The following is an 11,038-nucleotide window of genomic DNA, read 5'->3' on the forward strand; positions in this document are numbered from 1 at the left end:
TACCCAAGGGATACAGAGTGCTGATGCATAGGAGCACATGTACCCCAATGTTCAAAGCAGCACTTTCTACAATAGCCAAATCATGGAAAGAGCCTAAATGTCCATCACTTGATGAATGGATCAAGAAGATGTGGTATATATACATACAATGGAGTATTACATGGCAATGAGAAAGAATGAAATCTGGCCATTTGTAGGAAAGTGGATGGACCTTGAGGGTGTCATGCTAAGTGAAATAAGTCAGGTGGAGAAGGACAGAAACCATATGTTTGCACTCATAGGTCTAACAGGAGAACAGGAGAAACCTAATGGAGGACGAGGGGGAGGGGGAGGGGGAAAGAGAGTTGGGGAGAGAGAGGACGCAAATCCTGAGAGATTGTTGAATACTGAAAACGAACTGAGGATTGAAGGGGGAATGGGAGGGGGGAAAAGAGGCGGTGGTAATGGAGGAGGGCACTTGTGGGGAAGAGCACTGAGTGTTATATGGAAACCAATTTGACAATAAACTATTTAAAAAATATAAAAAAATAAACTCCTATTCCCAAGGCAGCCCAGATCCTGAGGCAGCACTGAGTAGTGCAGGCTCACCCTTCAACTTGGACACAGCTCTTTTTAACGTTGTAACCCAGAGTCACCCTCCCAGGTATAGAACAGAGTTTATTTATTTATTTTGGGGGGAGGCGGGTATCTATCTTTTCTGGAAAGGCTTCAGTTTTATAATATCTACCACATGGTTTCCTTGGCTGCCAAGATTTTGGTTAAAGTGGAAGGGTTCTTAAAGGACTGGAAATAGTGAATCTGCCAGAACTTGACATCAATTTGGGGACCTATCCTTGGGGAATTCCAAGATTTGAGTTGGATGGTAGGAGTGTTTGGGTGCTGGCTGCCCTTATGTCTGTATGGCCCTCTGAGTAAGGATGCCAGGCAGGCTCTGGCTGGCTGGGGTGGAGAAGGAGGTGACACACCAGGTCTTGTTTTTAAGCAGCTTTCTTATTCTCTCCCTAATGGTGTAGTTATGATTTGCTTACAAATCCTGTTGGGATAACTCCTGGCACATGTATTACACAGCCCTAATATGTCCATCCATGTTTCCTCTTATTTCTACATTCTCCTGTTTGGTTTGAGCAATGTGTCCACAACCCTGACCTTTTGAGAAATCCTTTAACTTCTGGAACGGCCTGTGCTGCCCAGAGAGATGTGGTTTGGCTGTTGGTCAGTACACAGAAGGCCGTGCTGAAGGGAGTTTCGGGAGAAAATGCCTGGGCATGTATGAAAACTTCCTTGGAGTCTGTCACACTTCTGCATTGTTGATTTTCTCTTCATTTTAGTATGAGTTTCTTCTCCCTCTTTTTTTTTTTCTTGAAATTTTCCTATTTGAAAATGTGGTGAGTGAATAGACAAATGGGATTTTTTCTTTTTAATTTGTCTTTTTGTGGGTTTCCCATTATATGTGTGATGACACCAATTTTTATGGTCATATCGTGTCTTAACTGGTAGATTTCTTTGTGGAGATTTTTTTTTCTTTGGAGGGTATTTCACTTCTACAACCTAGAGACAAACTGAAAAGAGACAGAAAAGTTAGTACATAAGAGAAATATCAGTTTAAAACAACTAACAGGGACTATAGGATTATTTAATATTGGCCATTTAGAAGATGACGTTAACCAATGACAACTACTCTAAGAGCAAAATTTCTCATTTCTCATTTCTGGGTTGAAAGTCTATTCTCCTGAAAGTTGATTTGCTTGTAACCTAGGAACATGTGAACTTGAAGTCCCTATTCAAATCTTATTTGACCTCTTCTTGCTTGGCAGTTGTCAAAATCACTTCACAATGAAGCGGTAGTTGGAGAGTGACTCTTTATGTCAATCCTTGAATATTTGTTGACAGAATTTTCCACATAAACCTAATGTTTAAAAATAATTATAAAATAAAAAGGGTCTTGTGCACTTGAAGCATAGGTAGGGCAACAATGAATTCTAATGGCCTTTTTAACTAGAACACTGTAAAAAAAATTAAAATCAAGGTGAAACCCTGAGTTTTAAGAACTGATCATTTGTTCCCTGCATTTTAATTTTGGGGGGATGGAAGAGAAAGTTTCCAGATTTAACACTGTGTGTTGTGCACATATGCATGTGTACTCAGCTTTAAATCTGGAAAAGTTGTTACAAGATGCTTTTTTTTTTTTTAACATTTTATGTATTATTGAGAGACAGAGAGAGAGACAGAGCATGAGCAGTGGAGGGGCAGAGAGAGGGAGACACAGAATCTCAATCAGGCTCTAGGCTCTGAGCTGTCAGCACATAGCCCAACCTGTGGCTCAAACTCACAAACCACGAGATCATGCCCTGAGCCGAAGTCAGATGCTTAACGGAAAGAGCCACCAGGTGCCCCAGTGCTTTTTTTTTTAGGTTTGTTTAATTTTGAGTGAAAGAGAGTGAGAGCGCATGCGCACGGGGGAGGGGCAGAGAGAGGGAGGCGGAGGAACGGAAGAGGGCTCTGCGCTGACCTCAGACAGCCGCACTCAGGGCTCAAAGTAAGGAACCCAGGAGATCATGACCTGAGCATCAGACACTTAACCGACTGAGCTATCCAGGTATTCCTACAAGGTGCCTATTTACTTATTTATTTTTTTTAAATGTTCATTTATTTTTGAGAGAGAGAGAGAGACAGAGACAGAGACAGAGACAGCGTGAGTGGGGGAGGGGCACAGAGGGAGACGCCGAGTCCGTAGCAGGCTCCAGGCTCTGAGCTGTCAGCACAGAGCCTGATGCAGGGCTCCAACTCATGGACCATGATATCATGACCAGAGCCTAAGTCAGATGCTCAACTGACTGAGCTACCCAGGCATCCCCAAGGTGATCTTTTAAAGTGGGGTATAGTAAACATTCAATAGTACTTCCCACAGTACTATTCTTGACCATTTTCTTGAGAAAAGAACATTTCTGTTTTATCAGTGAGCAAGTTTGGGCACCAGGAAGATTAAATGACTTGCATCACTGCCACTGGATTAAAGAACAGAGGTTCCTAGCTTGTCTCTCCATCTGTTGGTCTTTGTATTAACCATGGGCCCAGGCCGTCAGATTACTTATAACAGCGCATTATTGTAGCTGGTTAATCTTATCCGGGTGACTTCTGTAATGCTAAGCTTCCCCCCTTGTTTTGAATTTGAATCTGATTTTTGAAGATGTATGCAATTGGTGTTGTCCTTTGAATTCAAAAGTGCAAAGATTGGGGTGTGAATTGGCAACCTGTACTGTTTCACCTGGTCATACAGTTTTAAAAGCTCACATGTTTAAAAATTGTTATACTGGTAATACACGTACTTAGCACAAAATGATATTAAGGAAAAGCTCACCTTTACTTCTGCCTGTGAGTAAGCCAGGCAAATGTTACTACCAGGGATATTTTATGAAATGCTTTCCTATCATTGTAAATTGAAAACCCTTCTTTCCTCCATGGAGGCTGTTTTTACTTCTAATGATAAAATGTGTGGCTCTAAAGTGGTGAGTGGTGTCTGTAACTAACAGAAAGTAAGATCCATTAAGATTATTATTTGTAGTTTTCTTCTTAGGTCAACGTTAGATGCTTTCTTGGGAAATTATTTTAGCAAGAATTTCTGCCAAAAAAATGTGTCTACTTTACAGAAATTTGACCACTTTAGCAAGGAAAAGTGCTTCTGAGGAGCTGAGTGTTTAAAGCAGAGGCTCTTAAAAATTTTTTTCCCCACTATTCACCATTTTTGAATAGCTAATGAATTCATCTGCACACAGTTTAAAAACACAGTCAAAAGTCTCTCTCTGTCCCCAACCACCCAGTTCCCCTCTCCCAGATCACTGTTTTCTTACTATGTTCTTAAATATAATTTCAAAAATATTTAAGGTGTATGTAAGCAAGTTTATACACGCAGAGAATTATTCCCATATTATATATAATATATATTAGTTTTCTTATTTGAATCAGGAATTTTTTTTTTTATTTACATCCAAGTTAGTATATAGTGCAACAATGATTTCAGGAGTAGATTCCTTAATGCCCCTTCCCCATTTAGCCCATCCCCCCTCCAACAACCCCTCCAGCAGCCCTGTTTGTTCTCCATATTTATGAGTTATTATGTTTTGTTTTTATATTATTTTTGCTTCCCTTCTGTTATGTTCATTGTTTTGTATCTTAAAGTCCTCGTATGAGTGAAGTCATATGATATTTGTCTTTCTCTGACTGATTTCCCTTAGCATGATACCATTCATGTAGTTGCAAATGGCAAGATTTTATTCTTTTTGATTGCCGAGTAATACTCCATTGTGTGTGTGTGTGTGTGTGTGTGTGTGTGTGTGTACCACATCTTTATCCATTAATCCCTCAATGGACAATTGGGCTCTTTCTATACTTTGGCTATTGTTGATAGCACTACTATAAACATTGGGGTGCATGTGCCCCTTCAAAAGAGCATGCTTGTATCCCTTGGGTAAATACCTACTAGTGCAATTGCTGGATCGTAGGGTAGTTCTATTTTTAATTTCTTTTTTTTTTAATTTTTTAATGTTTTATTTATTTTTGATACAGAGAGAGAGACAGAGCATGAGAGGGGGAGGGGCAGAGAGAGAGAAGGAGACACAGAACCGAAAGCAGGCTCCAGGCTCTGAGCTAGCTGTCAGCACAGAGCCTGACGCAGGGCTCGAACCCACGAACGTGAGATCTGACCTGAGCTGAAGTCGGAGGCTTAACCGACTGAGCCACCCAGGCGCCCCTATTTTTAATTTCTTGAGGAGCCTCCATACTGTTTTCCAGAGTGGCTGCACCAGTTTGCATTCCCACCAACAGTGCAGAAGAGATCCCCTTCTTGTCATCCTTGCCAACATCTCTTGTTGCCTGTCACTCAGGGATTCTTGACCATATGTGCCTATCAGAACCGCCTGGAGAACTGCTAGATAATACATGTGCCTCTACCCTATGAAGACTTATTTGGTATTTAAATTTTGGAAAAAAAAATTGCCCTTGGTTATTCTGGTAGGCTCTTCTGGTTGAGAACCACTAGCCTAAGATAGATCTGTTCAGACACATCAGGAAGCCACTGGGTCCAAGTCCAGGTGATTTGGGCAGAAAAGCAGCTGCATAGATCATTCTGTGAGCTGTGAGCAATTGGTTCCACCATCCACAGTTAAGGGCATCTGCAACCACTCAGCTGATAAGTCTAAAGGTAAATTGCCCCTTAAAAGGGACTGTCTTTGGATTAATATAATTAGTGCTGCAATTACCTGTGTATAAATAACTTAATTCTCTGGTCTGATTTTTCTAAATATATCTTACTTCCCTCCCCTCCTGGTTTTTTAGTTGATCATCATAAAAAAGAGAAAATATAGTAAGGTATGAAGAAAAAGACTAGTTACCCATAATTACACAGTCCAGAGATAACTACTGTTAACATTTGTTTTATTTTAAAGTTACAAAAATAATACATGCATAGTCCTAGTATATTTAGAGCAAATTCATTATAATTCATAATACTAGAGCAAATTCCAGACGTCATTTCATTTCATCTGTATTTACCTCAATATGTAACACCAGTGAATAAAGGGCAAGGAAGAACTTAAAACACACACACACATTACTACACCAACAAAAATCTGCAGTAATTACTTAATATCACACCCCTTCTGCATTGACCTTTTCTCAGATTGTCTCAGATTTCTTTTAGAGTTCATTATTAACACCTGGATATATACTCTGCCAGCCTTTGCCTCCTCGTTATCCCCATGTACTGTCTAATTCTTTGGATACTGTAGAATACACATAGCTTTCCCTCTCTTGGTATCTTATACTGGTAGATCTTACAGCTTCGTTTAAATGGTTATGTGACATTGTATGATAGAAATAGCATCATGTATTGCTCAATTTTATAATGAAGGACTTTTAGATTGTTTCTGTTTTTTTTATTATTATAAGTAATGCCGTAATAAACATTTCTATTTCCCAGGAATAAGGTTCTAGATATGGATTTACTGGAACAAAAAGTCGTTCCCCCTCTTTCCCTGTTCCCGTCTCCTAAGTTAACAAAAATGGATGACCTCGCTTGAGCTAGTCGTGATGCCTCCCAGCCTCTGCAATGTATAGTTGCCCCTTTATATGTAAATGTCTTATAGCTAAATAGCACACAAATTAGTTTCTTCTTTTACCTAAGGTCACCTTTGCACCTTATTTATCTTGACAGATTCATGTTCTTAAACAGAATATTTTCTTGAGAGTTGTAGGTCTACATGCTATTGTAAAAACATCACACACAGATCCTTTATATACTTGGCAATGGTTTCCCCCAATGCTAAATTGAATGAAACTAGCATACAGTATCACAGCCAGAGTACTAACATTGATACAATTCACTACTCTTGTTCAGATTTTCGCAGTTTTGCTTGTGTGTGTGTGTGTTTGTACTAAGTTTTAATAATAAATATTTGGTTTGGTATCTCCCGCCGCAGTCAAGATAACTAAACAGTTCTAACATCCCAAGGATCCATTGCATTGTTTTATTATAATCTCACATCCCACCACTTCACATTAAAAAAAATTAACTCTTGAGATCTGGGTTCTGCATTTTGATATTCCTGTGATCTCTAGTCCTTTCTAATGACAGTATAAGAAACCACAGGTTATCTTGTTAAAATAATAATAAGAAAACATTAGTACATTGTAAAGAAAGACCTTGGATTATGTATGGCTTTATTGAAACTAGCTAATAAAGAGAATGATTGTGATTAGCATATCAATTGTTTGTAAGTGTAAGGGTGTGTTTTGAGGTTATCTGAAAACAGTTCTCTGGAGGAAATTTAAGCACGAGCACATGCACACACAATAGTTGATAAATATTCCAGATTGCTTCCAGACAAAGTATTACCAACATTGAATATCACTTAAAAATGTAATATGTTACTAAGTGGATAGTATTTTCATTGGTCTACCTTTGTGTTAAAGTCTTAACGCATTTATTATCAAATTGGGTCTCAAAGAGTATTGCCAGGATTCTCCTAGAGGATATGGGGCAGACGTTTCTTTCATTTCTCTGGTTGTCCAATTCCTCAAAACATTATTTTCGGCAAAAATCAAATCACTAAACTGCCAAACGCAATAAGCATTCAGACTTCTATCTTTAACAAAACTGTACTAACTATTCTGCTCATGTGGTTGAGGGAATCCTATTTTGCTTAATGTGGTTTTCTGTCTAAAGACAGACTGGAAGACTTTTGCTAAAATTATTTCTAAAAACGATTTGATCTTAATCAAAGGATACTTACCTTTTCTAACTACAGTTGAAGGAAAAATAATTTTATTTTCTTTGAGAGGGGATCATCTCTGAGAGGAGGGTCCCTCTCAGTTTCTTTGAGAAATGATCATATTCGTTCTCCTTGTTGCTGGTCAGGGTACTCCAAATCATCATGGCATGATGTGATGTCTCCTTTCGTGGAGTCAGAATTACTGGTCTGCAGTGAATCAGGGTGGTGCTACCTTTATTATAATCCATTGTGGCTGCAAAAGTCATAGCACTGCTGAGCTTGGAATTGAGATTATAAACAGCACCACATGGATGAACTTGGAATTGAGGGGATATAGAGAATAGTGGTGGGGGGTAGATGATAAACAGATGGCATTAGAAGGGACTGTCCTCAGGCAAATATAACATGGGAGCGTGCTGGGATCAGAAATGCAATTTATGATAAATCATTCCCTAATTAGCCTAGAGAAGTGAGTATACATGATGCATAGAAGATGCAATTTAATTCTAACCATGTAGTCATGCCCAATTTAGGTCTAGAAATCATATGGAGTATAAGCCAAAAAGATCAAATTCTGAAAGATCCTCTATATGTTTGTCATTGAAAACAACAATAAATATTTATATCTTTTATCCCAACAATTCTTTTGAGAATTTATCCTTTACATGTATTTGTGTACGTGTCAAAGAGACGTTTGTGTACAAGGTTTATTCATTGCAGCATTGTTTGTAACAAGAAAGCTCTTGTTTATAAGTCAGTTCTCAACCCAATATGATATGTGAAATGATCATTTGAGATTTGGGTTGTGATTTTTAGAGTCTTTCCACCTGGAGGTAGATCAGATTTTTGTTCCCTGTCCACTTTAATGTCTTGGACTCACACTGAATCAAGTTCTGGGATTGGGCAGGTAACTCAGGTGGTTCTTGTTGAAAATCTTTAAAGGCGATAGTTAACATGGCAGTCTAAGAAAATAGCATGTGGACTGAGAGTCCTGGCCTTGATTACTTTCAGTTTTAGAGGTTGGAACAGGGAGGTCTGGGCGCACTGGTTCTTCAATTAACATGCTCTGTAAGCAGAGAAGTGAGCGAGGCAGACCTGGCCTCCTCACTCTTTTCTTCTTACTCTTTTACTTTAGGATTGAAAGCAAAAGGCCCAAACTCTTTCTTATGTAAAAGCCACAGGAGGTATTGTGAGATGGAAGGGGAGTAGAGACCTGAGTGCCTGTAATTCTGAACAGACTATTTATTTTTCAGGCAACCTCTGTGTTTCATAATCTGTTTTATAGATATGTAATTGCTCTGATAATTTGCAGTGTCCTGAGTTTGGGGAAGATCATTATTGGAGATCTAGAGTTTCTGACAGTTTTGGGACACAGAGTTCCCCCTCTTAGCTTTTAAAGACATGGACCAAAACAAAAAGATGGATGCGAGAAATATAACCATGGAATGCTACCTGTCTCTGTGGTGAGAAATGTTTACACAGTCATAAAGTAAACACTGATGACTGAGTTAACGAAAAGTTGTGAGATAACCTCTATCTTCATTTGTGACAAGACAGTTTCAATAACATCTAACTTGAACAATCCAGGAAGCAATTAAGCGTGCTTTTTAGTTAAGTGACTCTAAGGAGATACAGCTGAACAGCTTTTAAGGCGTTGCTAAGTGTGGAGGTGGGGTGGACTCTTGCTTAAATTGTAAACCTTCTGTCACTTTTTGACTTTTTAAAAAATTGTGTGCCTGTACGTGTTTTGTTCAAAGTTAAAAGTATATGCCTTTATCTACATCTACAGAGCCAAGAGGAGAAGGGTAAGTGTAGGGTCTATGACGACTATTTGAAATATCCTTGAATGTTACAGCTGAAGTAATGTTTTGGGGAAAAAAGGATTAAAGTGAAGCGTATGAATTCTTGGATGAAATAAAGAAATCATTGCTTTCCTCTGAATTTACTTGGCCTGGATTTTTGCCCCTTTATTTCTCTGTAATTCACAACCCTTTTGGTATGCTAGATCAGGGGTTGGAAAACTTTCTGCAAAGTGACTGATAGTAAATATTTCAGTCTTGGCAGATCATGGTGGTTTCTGTTGGAACTGCTCAACTTTGCCATTGTAGTGTGAGAGCTGCTGTAAGGCAATATGTAAATGAATAGGTATGGCTATGTTCCAATTTGTTTTTCTGTTTTTTATTTTTAGAGAGAAAGAGAAAGAGAGCATGTGTACAGGTGGGTGGGGGGGGGCAGAAGGAAAAGGAGAGAGAATCTCAAGCAAACTCCACACTCAGTGCAGAGCCTCACTTGGGATTCGATCTTAACACTGTGAGGTCATGACCTGAGCTGAAATTCAAAGTTGGATGCCTAACTGACTGAGCCATCCAGGAGCCCTGGCTATGTTCCAATTTAACTATATTTATGGACACTGAAAATTGAATCTCATATAATTTTTATGTGTCACAAAATAATCTTTTTTTCCCAATCATTAAAAAATTAAAAACCGGAGTGCCCAGGTGGCTCAGACAGTTGAGCGTCCAACTTTGGCTCAGGTCATGATCTTGGTGTTCATGGGTTCAAGCCTGTGTCAGCACAGAGCCTACAGCCTGCTTCAGATTCTGTGTCTCCCTCTCTCTCTCTGCACCTCCCCCTGCTCATGCTCTTTACTCTCTCTTAAAAATAAATGAACATTAAAAATTTTTTTTAAATATGAAAACCATTTGTACCTTGTAGATCTTACAAAAGCAGGTATGGGCAGGATTTGGCTAGGCAGCTAGAATTTGCAGACCCCAGCTCTAGATGTAACACATCTGTGTGATCCTAGCCCATGAATAGCTAGGAGCTGCAGCCATATGGACTGCAAAGAGGAGTTTAACCTGAAGTAGGTGAGCGTCAGTTTCCCAGCATTTACAACTATGGAAATGATCTCATAGAAGGCTTTAAAATCCTTTTGGCCTCCTTTTCTCCTCTCCCTCTCCCTTCTTCTCATTTATTTTTACTCTTTAGCTTATAGAAACACCCATGTGAATGAAGCTATATTTCAGGGAGTACTTCATTGTTGGAAATTTCACTACCAGAGATAGAAATAATACAGGAAGCTATGGTGTAGAGGCTTGGGTTCTTTGTTCCAGGAGAGCTGGACTGGGGCACCCTGGCTCTAGCAGCTTCTGGGGGCTGGGTCTCAAGGGGGCTTCATGGATATCAGGCCCTGTCTCCACTCATGGGTGACCAGACCAGGTGGTTCCTGGGAGCAAGGTCCTACCTGCCCTGAGAAGGCTGCCCTGGAGACAGCACCACAGTCCCCTTCCTTGTCACCAATAGTTGCTATTGGTGGGGAGGACCTGGATCTTCTCATACATGACTTTGTTCCCTTTGGTTTAACTGTATTGTGTATTGGAATATAAAGATGAGTAAGACTGCCCTGTCTTTAAGTCTAGTGAGGGATACATGTGGAGAAATATGTGAAACGCTTGGATAAAGAGTCCTAATATATGTAGACTCCACAATGGAGAGGGCAGTAATGGAGAAAGAAGGTCAAAGAGGTAGACAGGGGCTAGGCCACAGAAGACCCTGCCTATACACCTTGCCCGGGGCCTGATCCCGAAGCTCTGGGAAGCTAGTGGAAGGATTTCAAGCAGAGAAGTATGGTTTGTAATCAGAGTTGGAGGACAGACAGCTTAGGGAGCCACTGCATTAATTCTGGGGGGATAATGAAGCCCAGCTAGATCAGTGGCAGTGGAGTCTGAGAAGAGCAGACAGCAGAAGAATTTAAGAGGTAGAGTCTGAACAGC

Source organism: Suricata suricatta, chromosome 9 (assembly GCF_006229205.1).
Source record: "Suricata suricatta isolate VVHF042 chromosome 9, meerkat_22Aug2017_6uvM2_HiC, whole genome shotgun sequence".
Classification (NCBI taxonomy): Eukaryota; Metazoa; Chordata; class Mammalia; order Carnivora; family Herpestidae; genus Suricata; species Suricata suricatta.